Below are 14,277 nucleotides of genomic sequence, written 5' to 3'. Positions count from 1 at the left end.
ATATTAATCCCTTCCGTAAGGCCAGGTTCACATAGTGTTAATGCAGTCCGTTCAAGGCATGCGTTAAATGGACTGCGTTAACGCTACTGTCATATTCTGATTGCGTTAGCGCAGCTTCTCCATCTGCGCTAGCTGTGACGGACCCTCGAACGTTGCAGACCGCGTCCATGGGTCCGTTACAGCATGACAGCACATCGCTAACTCATGGCGATTTTGACATGCGTTAGCGATGCGCCACGTTATGGCAGCGTTAACTGATGCGTTACATCCCGTTAATGCTGCGGTGTAACGCTATCCGTTTAACGGACTGCCATAACGTTATGTGAACCCGGCCTAAATAGGAAGCACCAGTAAATCCTATCTTCCTATTTGCTAAGGTTTTCACTCATAAGGATGTAACTGTACATCCAGGTAATCTTGTGGGTCCATTAGCAGTGTCCAGCATGATAATAGTAGGAGATTGACTTAAGTGACATCCTAGCTGCTGCAGAAACAGAAGAGGGTTAAGTAGGATTGATCCTGGCTGTCTGACACCCTAGATCAGAGGTCTCAAACAAGCGGCACGTGAGGCAGGCATCTGCGGCCCACGGTGCACCACATCTCTCACTCCCTGAGGCAGGGGGAAGGCGCGCATTCAGGAGCTCGCGATGGCTGTTCTGTGTGCACACACTGCACAGGACCTGGGATGAGGTCACAGGAGGGGGAGGAGTCGGGTAACATGTTCAGGGGCCTCAGTGAATGCAGGACGCTGCTGTCTGTGCTGGTTGTCATGGTGCTGGATGAAGGTAAGTTTATGTGTGGGGTCAGGAGGGGTTTACAAGGGGGATGTAGCAGAACCATGTCTGTACGGAGCGGAGCCATGTGTGTGCAAAGTGTATGGAGCGCAGCCGTGTGTGTACAAGGTGTGCAGAGCGGAGCCGTGTGTGTATGAGGTGTATGGAGCGGAGCCGTGTGTGTACAATGTGTATGGAGCGGAGCTGTGTGTATGAGGTGTACAGAGCGGAGCCGTGTGTATGAGATGTACAGAGCAGATGTGTGTGTACAATGTGTATGGAGCGGAGCTGTGTGTGTACAAGGTGTGCAGAGCTGTGTGTGTACGGAGCGTAGCCGAGCGTAGCCGCGTGTGTACGAGGTGTACGGAGCGTAGCCGCGTGTGTACGAGGTGTACGGAGCGTAGCCGCGTGTGTACGAGGTGTACGGAGCGGAGCCGCGTGTGTACGAGGTGTATTAAGTTTGAAAAGAATGCGGCCCCCCAGCTCAACTTTTTTTTTTTATGTGCAGCCCATTTACTCTGCTGAGTTTGAGACCCCTGCTCTAGATGCTGTTGTCATTAACGGCTGCGGCATTGAGATGCCTATGAGAGGGAGGGGGTCCCTCTTTAGTGCCATTGACATCCCTGCTGCACGGTCTTGGGGAGCCATTGGTAGGCAATAATCGTTTTTTTTGTATCAAAAAATCACCTCCAGGCCCGTGGCCTGTAAAGCCATGCCAGAAGTAGGGTCTAGCAATGTTCTGACAATGTTGCACAGATCTAATGCACTGAGGCATTGCAGTGCATTAGACCAGCAATCAGTGTTAAGTTGTGCTAGTCTCATAGAGTAAGTAAAAAGATAAGTTAAAAAAAGTTGTAAAACTATATAAGACAAATAAAAAAGTTACGGAAAAATGTTTCACAGATTAAAACAAAAAAAAAAAAAAATTGCATTTTTTTTTCTTAATGTAAGAACAAAAATAAACCATATCTGCATCCAGAATGGCCCAAACTACAAAGGCTAGCTTAACATTTATACTTTGCATTATGTTGGGGTTTCAATATGAATCTCCAAATAAGAGGATTCAGATAAAACCCCCAATGGATCCACTCATTATAATGAGTAAGGGGGGAAATAGGAGAGCAGGGCAGGCCAGACAGGTTCTGGTAGTGGGAGACTCAATTATTAGGGGAACAGAGAGGGCAATCTGTCACAAAGACAGGGATCATCAAACGGTGTGCTGCCTACCTGGCGCTCGAGTCCGACACATCGCTGATCGGGTTGACAGATTACTGGGAGGGGCTGGAGAGGATCCAGCGGTCATGGTGCACATTGGCACAAATGACAAAGTTAGAGGTAGGTGGAAGGTCCTTAAAGATGATTTCAGGGAATTAGGCTGTAAGCTTAAAGCAAGGACCTCCAAGGTGGTATTTTCGGAAATACTTCCTGTACCACGTGCCACGCCAGAGAGGCAACGGGAGATTAGGGAGGTTAATAAGTGGCTCAGGAATTGGTGTAGGAAGGAGGGGTTTGGGTTCCTGCAGAACTGGGCCGACTTCTCAGTTGGCTACAGGTTCTACGCTAGGGACGGGCTGCACCTCAATGGGGAGGGTGCCGCTGTGCTGGGGGAGAAAATGGCTAGAAGGTTGGAGGAGTGTTTAAACTAGGGACGGGGGGGGGAGGGTATTCCTTTTATAGGAGGGGAAGACAGTGCAGATAGAGACCTGGGCACAAATAATGACATTGGGGGTGGAGGTGGCATGGGGGGTGGGGTTAGAACAGTTAATAATTTAAGAAAGAATAGAGGTACAGAGAGATGCATAAAGTGCATGTATACTAATGCCAGAAGTCTTGCCAATAAAATGGAGGAATTGGAGTTAATGTTGTTGGAACATAATTATGACATGGTGGGGATATCTGAGACATGGCTGGATGAGAGCCATGACTGGGCTGTTAATTTACAGGGCTATAGTCTGTTCAGAAATGACCGAACAAATAAGCGAGGGGGAGGCGTGTGTTTATATGTAAAATCATCCTTAAAACCCATCCTTCGTGATAATATATATGAATCTAATGAAAATGTAGAGTCCCTGTGGGTAGAGATAAGGGGAGGGGGGAAAAATAATAAATTACTGATAGGGGTTTGTTATAAATCTCCAAAAATAATGGAAGCTACAGAGAATATCCTCATAAAGCAAATAGATGAAGCAGCGACTCAAGGAGAAGTCATTATTATGGGGGACTTCAACTACCCTGAAATACATTGGGGAACCGAAACCTGCAGTTCCAGCAAGGGTAATAGGTTTCTGACAACGATGAGAGACAATTACCTTTCACAACTGGTTCAGGACCCATCAAGAGGGGGGGCACTGCTAGACCTAATATTAACCAACAGGCCAGACCGCATATCAAATGTAAGGGTTGAGGGTCACTTGGGTAATAGTGATCACTAGAGTTGAGCGAAACGGGTCGAAAAAATTCAAAAGTCGCCGACTTTTGGCAAAGTCGGGTTTCATGAAACGAAACCCGACCCTAGGATGAGGTCGGCCACGAGGTCGGCGACTTACGCACCAAAGTCGCGTTTCAAAAGTTTGTTTTGCGCTCTTTTTCAGCCAATCAGGATCCACGGACACTGTGGGCAACGTGATGACATAGGCACGGGTCACCACCATCTTTCAGAAGGGCATGCAAGTGATTGGCTTGCTTTGGTGGGCGTCACAGGGGGTATAAAAGGGCGTGCACGCCGACCGCCATCTTACTTCTGCCGATCTTAGTATAGGGAGAGGTTGCTGCTGATTCTGTAGGGAGAGCGTTAGGCAGGGAAGAAGACAAAAAAACTGCTTCTGCTGCTAGCGATTTGGCCTGCACAACACACAAGTCACTGTGTGTGCAGTGCAAGGGGAGGCTATATTGTGGTGTATCAGTGGTGTTGGTTGTTGGGCTGCCTTTTAAGGCTTCCTGACACGCTGGCATTGCTGTTTACCCACTGCTCCGCAAACTGCTTTTTTAAAAGCAATCCAATCTCCCTTATCCTCTCGTCACTTTGGTCACAGGCAGCTGTGCCATCGAGCGTGTCACATAGCGCTCAGATATCAGTGGGCCTCACACCATCCACAAGTGTCCAGTGTCCAAAAGTGTACGCAGAGATTCAAAATCTCCATTATCCTCTCGTCACTTTGGTCACAGGCAGCTGTGCCATCGAGCGTGTCACATAGCGCTCAGATATCAGTGGGCCTCACACCATCCACAAGTGTCCAGTGTCCAAAAGTGTACGCAGAGATTCAAAATCTCCATTATCCTCTCGTCACTTTGGTCACAGGCAGCTGTGCCATCGAGCGTGTCACATAGCGCTCAGATATCAGTGGGCCTCACACCATCCACAAGTGTCCAGTGTCCAAAAGTGTACGCAGAGATTCAAAATCTCCATTATCCTCTCGTCACTTTGGTCACAGGCAGCTGTGCCATCGAGCGTGTCACATAGCGCTCAGATATCAGTGGGCCTCACACCATCCACAAGTGTCCAGTGTCCAAAAGTGTACGCAGAGATTCAAAATCTCCATTATCCTCTCGTCACTTTGGTCACAGGCAGCTGTGCCATCGAGCGTGTCACATAGCGCTCAGATATCAGTGGGCCTCACACAATCCACAAGTGTCCAGTGTCCAAAAGTGTACGCAGAGATTCAAAATCTCCATTATCCTCTCGTCACTTTGGTCACAGGCAGCTGTGCCATCGAGCGTGTCACATAGCGCTCAGATATCAGTGGGCCTCACACCATCCACAAGTGTCCAGTGTCCAAAAGTGTACACAGAGATTCAAAATCTCCATTATCCTCTCGTCACTTTGGTCACAGGCAGCTGTGCCATCGAGCGTGTCACATAGCGCTCAGATATCAGTGGGCCTCACACAATCCACAAGTGTCCAGTGTCCAAAAGTGTACGCAGAGATTCAAAATCTCCATTATCCTCTCGTCACTTTGGTCACAGGCAGCTGTGCCATCGAGCGTGTCACATAGCGCTCAGATATCAGTGGGCCTCACACAATCCACAAGTGTCCAGTGTCCAAAAGTGTACGCAGAGATTCAAAATCTCCATTATCCTCTCGTCACTTTGGTCACAGGCAGCTGTGCCATCGAGCGTGTCACATAGCGCTCAGATATCAGTGGGCCTCACACCATCCACAAGTGTCCAGTGTCCAAAAGTGTACGCAGAGATTCAAAATCTCCATTATCCTCTCGTCACTTTGGTCACAGGCAGCTGTGCCATCGAGCGTGTCACATAGCGCTCAGATATCAGTGGGCCTCACACAATCCACAAGTGTCCAGTGTCCAAAAGTGTACGCAGAGATTCAAAATCTCCATTATCCTCTCGTCACTTTGGTCACAGGCAGCTGTGCCATCGAGCGTGTCACATAGCGCTCAGATATCAGTGGGCCTCACACCATCCACAAGTGTCCAGTGTCCAAAAGTGTACGCAGAGATTCAAAATCTCCATTATCCTCTCGTCACTTTGGTCACAGGCAGCTGTGCCATCGAGCGTGTCACATAGCGCTCGGATATCAGTGGGCCTCACACAATCCACAAGTGTCCACTGTCTACAAGTGTGTGCAGAAATTCTAAAACTCCCCTGTCCTATAGACACCTTGTACCTTGTTTTACATTACTATATAGTTTGTTGGATTTTGTCTACATTTCTACCAAAAATGAGGAAGGCTGGTGGAAGAGGCCGTGGAATTGGGCGGGGGTTGGCAGCTGGTAATGATGGTGTTGGTGGTGGATCTGATGGTAGTGGCAAGAGCAAAATAGGACCGAATGCAGGAGGTGCTGACCCTGCGTCATCGCCTGGCTACATAAGGCCTCGAACGCTTAGTTTTCTAGGAGTTGGCAAACCGCTTTTAAAGCCAGAGCATCAGGAAAAAGTTTTGTCTTACATTGCTGACTCAGCCTCCAGCTCTATCGCCTCCTCTTCTTCAGTTGTAAAAAGTAAAAGCACTGAGTCGTCATTGGAGGCTCATGTTCATGAACCACACCTTTCCTTGTGTCCTTCACCCCAACCAAGATTGAAGGATGACGCAGGCCATACTACTGATTACTCCATGGAGCTGTTTTCACATACCATGCCTGGATTATCAAGTGAAATGGTGAATTACCCAGGCCAAGATGAATCTGACATGGAGTGCACTGATGCACAGCCGCTGATGGATGATTCTGCTGGTACATTCACTCAGAGCACTACATTGTCCTCGCAGTGTACAGAGCCAGATTCTGACCCTGATGAGACTCAGGTGCCCCTTCCCGCACACTATACCACCATACACGGTGACACAGAGGAAGGTGCACATGACATAGAAGAGGAGGTGATGGATGACCCAGTTGTTGACCCAGATTGGCATCCATTGGGGGAAGAGGGTGCTGCTTCCAATAGCTCAGATGAGGAGCATCCACAGCAGACATCGACATCGCAACAGCTGTTATCTGGCAGGCCCGGAGCACTCCAAAGACAGGTTCCAAACATCAAAAGAGTTGCTGGACAGCTTGTCCAGAGGGTCAAAAGATCACAGCGTGCTAGGCCGCAAAATGTCTGCCAAAGTAGGAAGAGTGCAGTGTGGCACTTTTTTGAACAAAATCCTCATGATCAGGCCAAGGTTATCTGTAAGAAGTGCGCAAAGACCTTTAGCCGAGGGAAAAATCTGAAAAATTTGAATACCAGTTGCATGCTTAGACATTTAACCAGCATGCACTTGCAAGCGTGGACACAACACCAAACCTCAAGTGCCACATGTGCAACTGATCACAACGAAGGTAGTCAGCAACGCTACATTGTTTCCCCCACTGTAAGCCCACCGGTTAGCACAGCAGCAAATGTTGAGGTGTCGTTGCAAGGGCACAGCAGTCAGGGAATCCCACTGTTATATCAACGAAAGACTGATTCTAGGCCATCAGAAAGAACACCAACTCCATCACCATCATCAACCCTCTCTCAGTCCGCCCTGTCCACCGCTACTTCCACCATATGCAGCTCTCAAGTCCAGCTCACCCTCCGAGACACTATGAGTAGGTCAAGAAAGTACTCAGTCTCTCATCCGCGTACACTGGGTTTGAACGCCCACATTGCCAAACTAATCTCGTTTGAGATGATGCCCTTTCGGTTGGTGGAAAGCACAGCTTTCCGCGAACTCATTGCCTATGCAGTACCACGCTATGACCTACCCAGTCGCCACTTCTTCTCTCGCAAAGCCATCCCAGCCCTCCACCATCATGTGAAAGACCGCATTGTCCATGCACTCAAGCAGTCAGTGAGTGGAAAGGTGCACCTCACAACTGATGCATGGTCCAGTCGGCATGGCCAGGGCCGTTACGTGTCCATTACTGCGCACTGGGTTAATGTGGTGGATGCAGGGTCCACAGGGGACATCGGTGGTGGGACAGTGCTGCCTAGCCCACGGTATAGGAAACAGTTGGCTGTAGGCGTTCGACCCTCCTCCTCCTCCTCCAGAAGCGAAAGCTCGTCCACAGAGCGCAGTCGTACGAGCACTCCATCTGCAGCTGCCACTGTTGCACACGATGTGTCCCCCTATCGAGCAGCTAGTGGAAAGCGTCAGCAGGCTGTGTTGCAGATGATGTTTTTGGGCGACAGACACACCGCCGAGGTGCTGGCCGAGTACTTGAAGCGACAAACTGAGTCATGGCTGGGTAGTGTACATCTTGAGGCAGGCAAGGTAGTTAGTGATAACGGCCGTAATTTTGTGGCAGCCATAGCCCTTTCAAAACTCAGCCACATAACTTGCTTGGCTCACACCTTGAACCTGGTGGTGCAGTGCTTCCTCAAAAATTATCCGGAGGTAACAGCCCTGCTCCAGAAGGTGCGAAGACTGTGCGCGCACATCCGCCGGTCGCCTGTACACTCCGTTCGTATGCAGAAGCTGCAGCGATTGCTCCACCTTCCCAACCACCGCCTCATTATCGACATTGCAACAAGGTGGAACTCCACCCTGCACATGGTGGAGCGGCTGTGCGAGCAGAGGCAGGCCATAATGCATTTGTGGGAGGATACACGGCCAGGCACTTTGAGAGCAGACATGGAGTTGACAGGCGTGCAGTGGTCGAAGCTGAAAGACCTTTGTAAAGTCCTTCAGTGTTTTGAGGAATGCACACGGCTGGTAAGCGCAGACGACGCCATCCTAAGCATGAGCATCCCACTTATGCGTCTGCTCATGCAAACTTTGACGCACCTTAAGGAGCAGGCGTCTGCAGCCAATGTTGATGAGGAGGAAGAGGAGGAGGGAATCCTTGATGACATTCAGCCATTGTCTGCTCAGGGACCTCTCCTGGACGAGGTGGAGGAAGAAGAGGAGGAGGAGGAGGAGGATGATGGGGATGATTACTTAGGGGAGGAGGATGCATCTCGTGGGGCAAGTGAAAATGTTGGCGTGGCAAGGTCTGGTACAGGGTTTGTGCGTGACTGGAGGGATGTGGATTTGCCAGAAAGTGCTCCTCCACCCAGCACTCGCAGTGCATCATTGACACCGGGAACATTGGCCCACATGTCAGATTATGCCTTGCGGATCCTAAAAAGGGACCCCCGCATTGCCAAAATGATGAACGATGACGACTACTGGTTGGCCAGCATCCTGGATCCACGCTATAAAGGCAAATTACAAAACATCATGCCACAGGAGAACCTTGACCTAATATTGGCTAATAAACAAGCAACTCTGGTAAATCTTTTGCTTGAGGCATTCCCAGCACACAGCAGCGGTGATGGTTCTCACAAGAGCCGTACGGGCCGGGGGCAGCTTGGCAGAGGTGTTCGTGGTGCACACAGCAGAAGTGGCGTTGGAGACAGGGGTTTCATGACAATGTTGTGGACTGATTTTTCAAATACCGCTCACACAACTGGTAATACTGCATCGATGGAAAGTGACAGGAGACAGCAGTTGTCAACTATGGTTACAAACTACTTTTCCTCCCATATCGATGTTCTCCCACAGAGGTCATTTCCCTTTGACTATTGGGCCGCTAAACTGGACACCAGGCCTGAATTGGCCCAATATGCCTTACAGGAGCTCGCTTGCCCAGCTGCAAGTTTGCTATCGGAAAGAGTCTTCAGTGCAGCTGGATCAATCCTGACAGAAAAAAGGACCCGTCTGTCAACCCAAAATGTGGATGATCTAACCTTCATTAAAATGAACCACGCATGGGTTTCCAAGGATTTTGTCCCACCTTCCCCTGATGACACATAGGGTGACAGAAAAATGGCTTGCTTTGGTCCACCTCTTCCTGGTACTTCACCTATTTCGCCTTTTGCATCAGCTGAATGTCCAACATCAACATATGCCACTTTCTAAAACTCCATAACTGTGCTGCCTCCCCCCCCATGGCCGGGGTCACCACCTACCGCACGACACCGTGCGAGTGCCGTTGCCCTGGACAGGTGGGTAGGCCGACTCTTGGGCGCGGGCACTGGCACAGGGTCCCTCATAGTGCAATCAAGTGTCTCTGATGGTGGTGGTGCACACCCGCCGTCAGACACACCGCTGTACTATGAGGGGCCCAGTGCCAGTACCGACGCCCACGAGTGGGCCCCCCTTGCTTGGCCAGGGCCCCAGCATTTGCAATCTTTACCTCTCCCTGCTTCTCCGCTGTGTAATCTGGGCCGTCAAATCCATACTGTGCCTGACACCGTCTGAGCCTGCCTCCTGAGACATATATTTTGAATGTGTACGCTATCCATACATGTTATCCGGGGATACGGTACCCTTTCTAACCTTTTCAATGACGTGCAATCCATACTGGGCCTAACACCGTCTGAGCCTGCCTCATGCTGTATAGACATATATTTTGAATGTGTACGCTATCCATACATGTTATCCGGGGATACGGTACCCCTTCTAACCTTTGTGCAATGACGTGCAATCCATACTGGGCCTAACACCGTCTGAGCCTGCCTCATGCTGTATAGACATATATTTTGAATGTGTACGCTATCCATACATGTTATCCAGGGATACGGTACCCTTTCTAACCTTTGTGCAATGACGTGCAATCCATACTGGGCCTAACACCGTCTGAGCCTGCCTCATGCTGTATAGACATATATTTTGAATGTGTACGCTATCCATACATGTTATCCGGGGATACGGTACCCTTTCTAACCTTTGTGCAATGACGTGCAATCCATACTGGGCCTAACACCGTCTGAGCCTGCCTCATGCTGTATAGACATATATTTTGAATGTGTACGCTATCCGTACATGTTATCCGGGGATACGGTACCCTTTCTAACCTTTGTGCAATGACGTGCAATCCATACTGGGCCTAACACCGTCTGAGCCTGCCTCATGCTGTATAGACATATATTTTGAATGTGTACGCTATCCATACATGTTATCCGGGGATACGGTACCCCTTCTAACCTTTGTGCAATGACGTGCAATCCATACTGGGCCTAACACCGTCTGAGCCTGCCTCATGCTGTATAGACATATATTTTGAATGTGTACGCTATCCATACATGTTATCCGGGGATACGGTACCCTTTCTAACCTTTGTGCAATGACGTGCAATCCATACTGGGCTTAACACCGTCTGAGCCTGCCTCATGCTGTATAGACATATATTTTGAATGTGTACGCTATCCATACATGTTATCCGGGGATACGGTACCCTTTCTAACCTTTGTGCAATGACGTGCAATCCATACTGGGCCTAACACCGTCTGAGCCTGCCTCATGCTGTATAGACATATATTTTGAATGTGTACGCTATCCATACATGTTATCCAGGGATACGGTACCCTTTCTAACCTTTGTGCAATCACGTGCAATCCATACTGGGCGTGAGAACGGCTGGCGAGCTGTTAAGCAAGCTACAGCACCTGTCCAGACAAGTACAGGGATTCCCTAGCGAGGAGACTTATTTGATTGTTTTCAATGTTGGGACAGCAATTTTTGGGGAGCACTATACTCTGGAGAATGATAGATGGGGCCCACCATACACTGGAACATTCCAAAGGTGGACATCAGACACTGGAGCAGCATTTACAGGGCCCATTATACACTAGAGCATTAGAAATGGGGCCCATTATGTTTGGAGCATTATTTGGGCCCATAAGACAGTGGAGCTTCATCCATGGGGACCAACATATACTGTAGCATTATGTGGAGCTCATCATATACTGTTTCAAACATTATATGGGACCAATGATTTTGTATGGAGAAATAGATGGGCCTCGTCATGAGATGTAAAAAGTGAGGTATTTTTCATTGTACTATACCGCTATTTCTCTGCCGTATCGGAGCATGATGAGTTGTGGTATGTGTTAAAGGGGCGCTCTTTCGCCCAGGGCACATGAAAACCTGCAGCCAGCCCTCCCCCCCCACAAATTTAGCCAAATAACCCCCATTTTTCAGTGCGTAACTTGTATTATGAAGTTAATTAAGGTTGACAAGCTTAAGTAAGAAGAATTGATGCTTTTGGCATTCAAATGGGCACTGTAGGTGTGTTTCATGTCCTCCTCTCACTGCCGACTTTTATTCCCCATTGACTTACATTGGGTTTCGTGTTTCGGGACGACCCCGACTTTTCCCTATAATCGGACGATCTTGCTCGACCCGACTTTTGGAAAAGTCGGGTTTCACGAAACGAAACGCGACCCTAAAAAACCAAAAGTCGCTCAACTCTAGTGATCACAAATTAATAAGTTTTCATGTATCCTTTAATAAGATGTGTAGTAGAGGGGTTACAAGGACACTAAACTTCAGGAAGGCAAATTTCCAACGGATGAGAGGTGATCTTGGTGCAATTAACTGGGACGATATCCTGAGACATAAAAATACACAAAGAAAATGGGAGACGTTTATTAGCATCCTGAATAGGACCTGTGCACAATATATACCGTATGGGAATAAACATGCGAGAAATAAGAGGAAACCACTATGGCTAAATAGAGCTATAAGGGGCGCAATAAGAGATAAAAATAAAGCATTTAGAGAATTAAAGCAAGTAGGTAGTGATGAGGCATTAAATAAATACAGAAGATTAAATAAATTCTGTAAAAAGCAAATCAAGACAGCAAAGATTGAGACAGAGAGACTCCTTGCCAGAGAAAGTAAAAATAATCCCAAAATATTCTTTAACTACATAAATAGTAAGAAGCTAAAAAATGATAGTGTTGGTCCCTTAAAAATAGTCTGGGTGAAATGGTGGATGAGGATGAGGAAAAAGCCAATATGCTAAATGACTTTTTTTCAACAGTATTTACACAAGAAAATCCCATGACGGATAACATGATCAGGGATAAAAATTCTCCATTAAATGTCACCTGCTTAACCCAGCAGGAAGTACGGCGGCGTCTACAATTCACTAAAATTGACAAATCCCCGGGCCCGGATGGGATACACCCCCGAGTACTGCAGGAATTAAGCACAGTCATAGATAGACCACTATTTTTAATCTTTAAAGATTCCATAATAACAGGGTCTGTACCACAGGACTGGCGTATAGCAAATGTGGTGCCAATATTCAAAAAGGGGACAAAAACTGAACTTGGAAATTATAGGCCAGTAAGTTTAACCTCAACTGTGGGTAAAATCCTGGAGGGTTTTCTAAGAGATCCAATACTGGAGTATCTGGAGAAGAATAACCTTATGACCCAATATCAACATGGGTTTACAAGGGACCGTTCCTGTCAGACTAATCTGATAAGCTTTTGTGAAGAGGTAAGTTCCGGACTGGACCAAGGGAATGCAGTGGACGTGGTGTACATGGACTTTTCAAAAGCTTTTGATACGGTGCCACACAAAAGGTTGATACATAAAATGACAACAATGGGGATAGGGGAAAATATGTGTAGGTGGGTTAAGAGCTGGCTCAGGGATAGGAAACAAAGGGTGGTTATTAATGGAGCACACTCGGACTGGGTCACGGTTAGCAGTGGGGTACCACAGGGGTCAGTTTTGGGCCCGCTTCTTTTTAACATATTTATTAATGACCTTGTAGGGGGCATAGAGAGTAGACTTTCAATATTTGCAGATGACACTAAACTCTGCAGGGTAATTAATACAGAGGAGGACAATTTTATATTACAGGAGGATTTATGTAAACTAGAAGCTTGGGCTGATAAATGGCAAATGAGCTTTAATGGGGATAAATGTAAGGTCATGCACTTGGGTAGAACGAACAAGTTGTATAATTCTGTGCTTAATTGTAAAACACTGGGCAAAACAGTCACTGAAAAAGACCTGGGTGTATGGGTGGACGACAAACTCACATTTAGTGGCCAGAGTCAAGCAGCTGCTGCAAAGGCAAATAAAATAATGGGATGCATTAAAAGAGGCATAGATGCTCATGAGGAGAACATCATTTTACCTCTATATAAGTCACTAGTGCGACCACACTTAGAATACTGTGTACAGTTCTGGTCTCCGGTGTATAAGAAAGACATAGCTGAACTGGAGCGGGTGCAGAGAAGAGTGACCAAGGTTATTAGGGAACTAGGGGGTCTGCAATACCAAGACAGGTTATTACATTTGGGGTTATTTAGTTTGGAGAATCGAAGGCTTAGGGGTGATCTTATTACAATGTATAAATATATGTGGGGACAATACAAAGACCTTTCTAATGATCTTTTTACTCTTAGACCTGTGACGGGGACAAGGGGGCATCCTCTACGTCTGGAGGAAAGAAGGTTTAAGCATACTCACAGACGCGGATTCTTTACTGTAAGAGCAGTGAGACTATGGAACTCTCTGCCATATGATGTTGTAATGAGTGATTCACTACTAAAATTTAAGAAGGGACTGGATGCCTTTCTTGAAAAGTATAATATTACAGGGTATATACACTAGTCTCCTTAATATTGCGTTGATCCAGGGAGCTAGTCTGATTGCCGTATGTGGAGTTGGGAAGGAATTTTTTTCCCCAATGTGAAGCTTACTGTTGCCACATGGGGTTTTTTTTGCCTTCCTCTGGATCAACATGTTAGGGCAAGTTAGGATAGGATATGGGTTGAACTAGATGGACTTAGTCTCCCTTCAACCTTAATAACTATGTTACTATGTTAGATGCAGAAGTACATAGAAAAACTGGCTACCGGAAGGAGGACATGCCACCTCAGTACAGAAAACACAAACGCCACACAGGGAATATCAGACATGTGCATATAAATGTATGTAGGTATTCATGCAGAAATAAATAAATGCAGCATATATTGAGATGAAAACAATGCATGAGAAAAATTATTGCCATTTAAATGGACACACCTGAACAAGTAAAAAGCTGACTAAATGTCAAAACTGTAGCCTAAATGTACCAGGTTCAAATAATTATATTATAAAGAAATGGCAACAACAAGACAGAAAATAACCTATACTGTATACCTTGAGACACCCTGCTTCTTGTGTGTGGTAAGCACAACTTCGACACGCATTTCACCGCTATCCTGCGATTTCATCAAGAGATAATTAGAAGCCGTCTGTTTTGGACTTTTTCTGGCCTGTTTTCTCACAATGTCCTGTCTTTTTTGGTTT

The 14,277-nt window shown here is 47.2% G+C and overlaps 1 protein-coding gene across 2 annotated transcripts in view; it reads left to right on the top strand.

Annotated features, from left to right (window-relative positions):
• NDUFS8 (NADH:ubiquinone oxidoreductase core subunit S8) overlaps positions 1-14,277 on the top strand; it is a 50,167-nt gene that overhangs the window by 23,940 nt on the left and 11,950 nt on the right. The gene's annotated exons all lie outside the window — the stretch shown is intronic.

Source organism: Dendrobates tinctorius, unplaced genomic scaffold, assembly GCF_039654945.1.
Source record: "Dendrobates tinctorius isolate UK_male_01 unplaced genomic scaffold, ASM3965494v1 ptg000387l, whole genome shotgun sequence".
NCBI lineage: Eukaryota > Metazoa > Chordata > Amphibia > Anura > Dendrobatidae > Dendrobates > Dendrobates tinctorius.
Note: the sequence above shows the minus strand (reverse complement) of the source record. Positions and strands in the feature narration are given on the sequence as shown.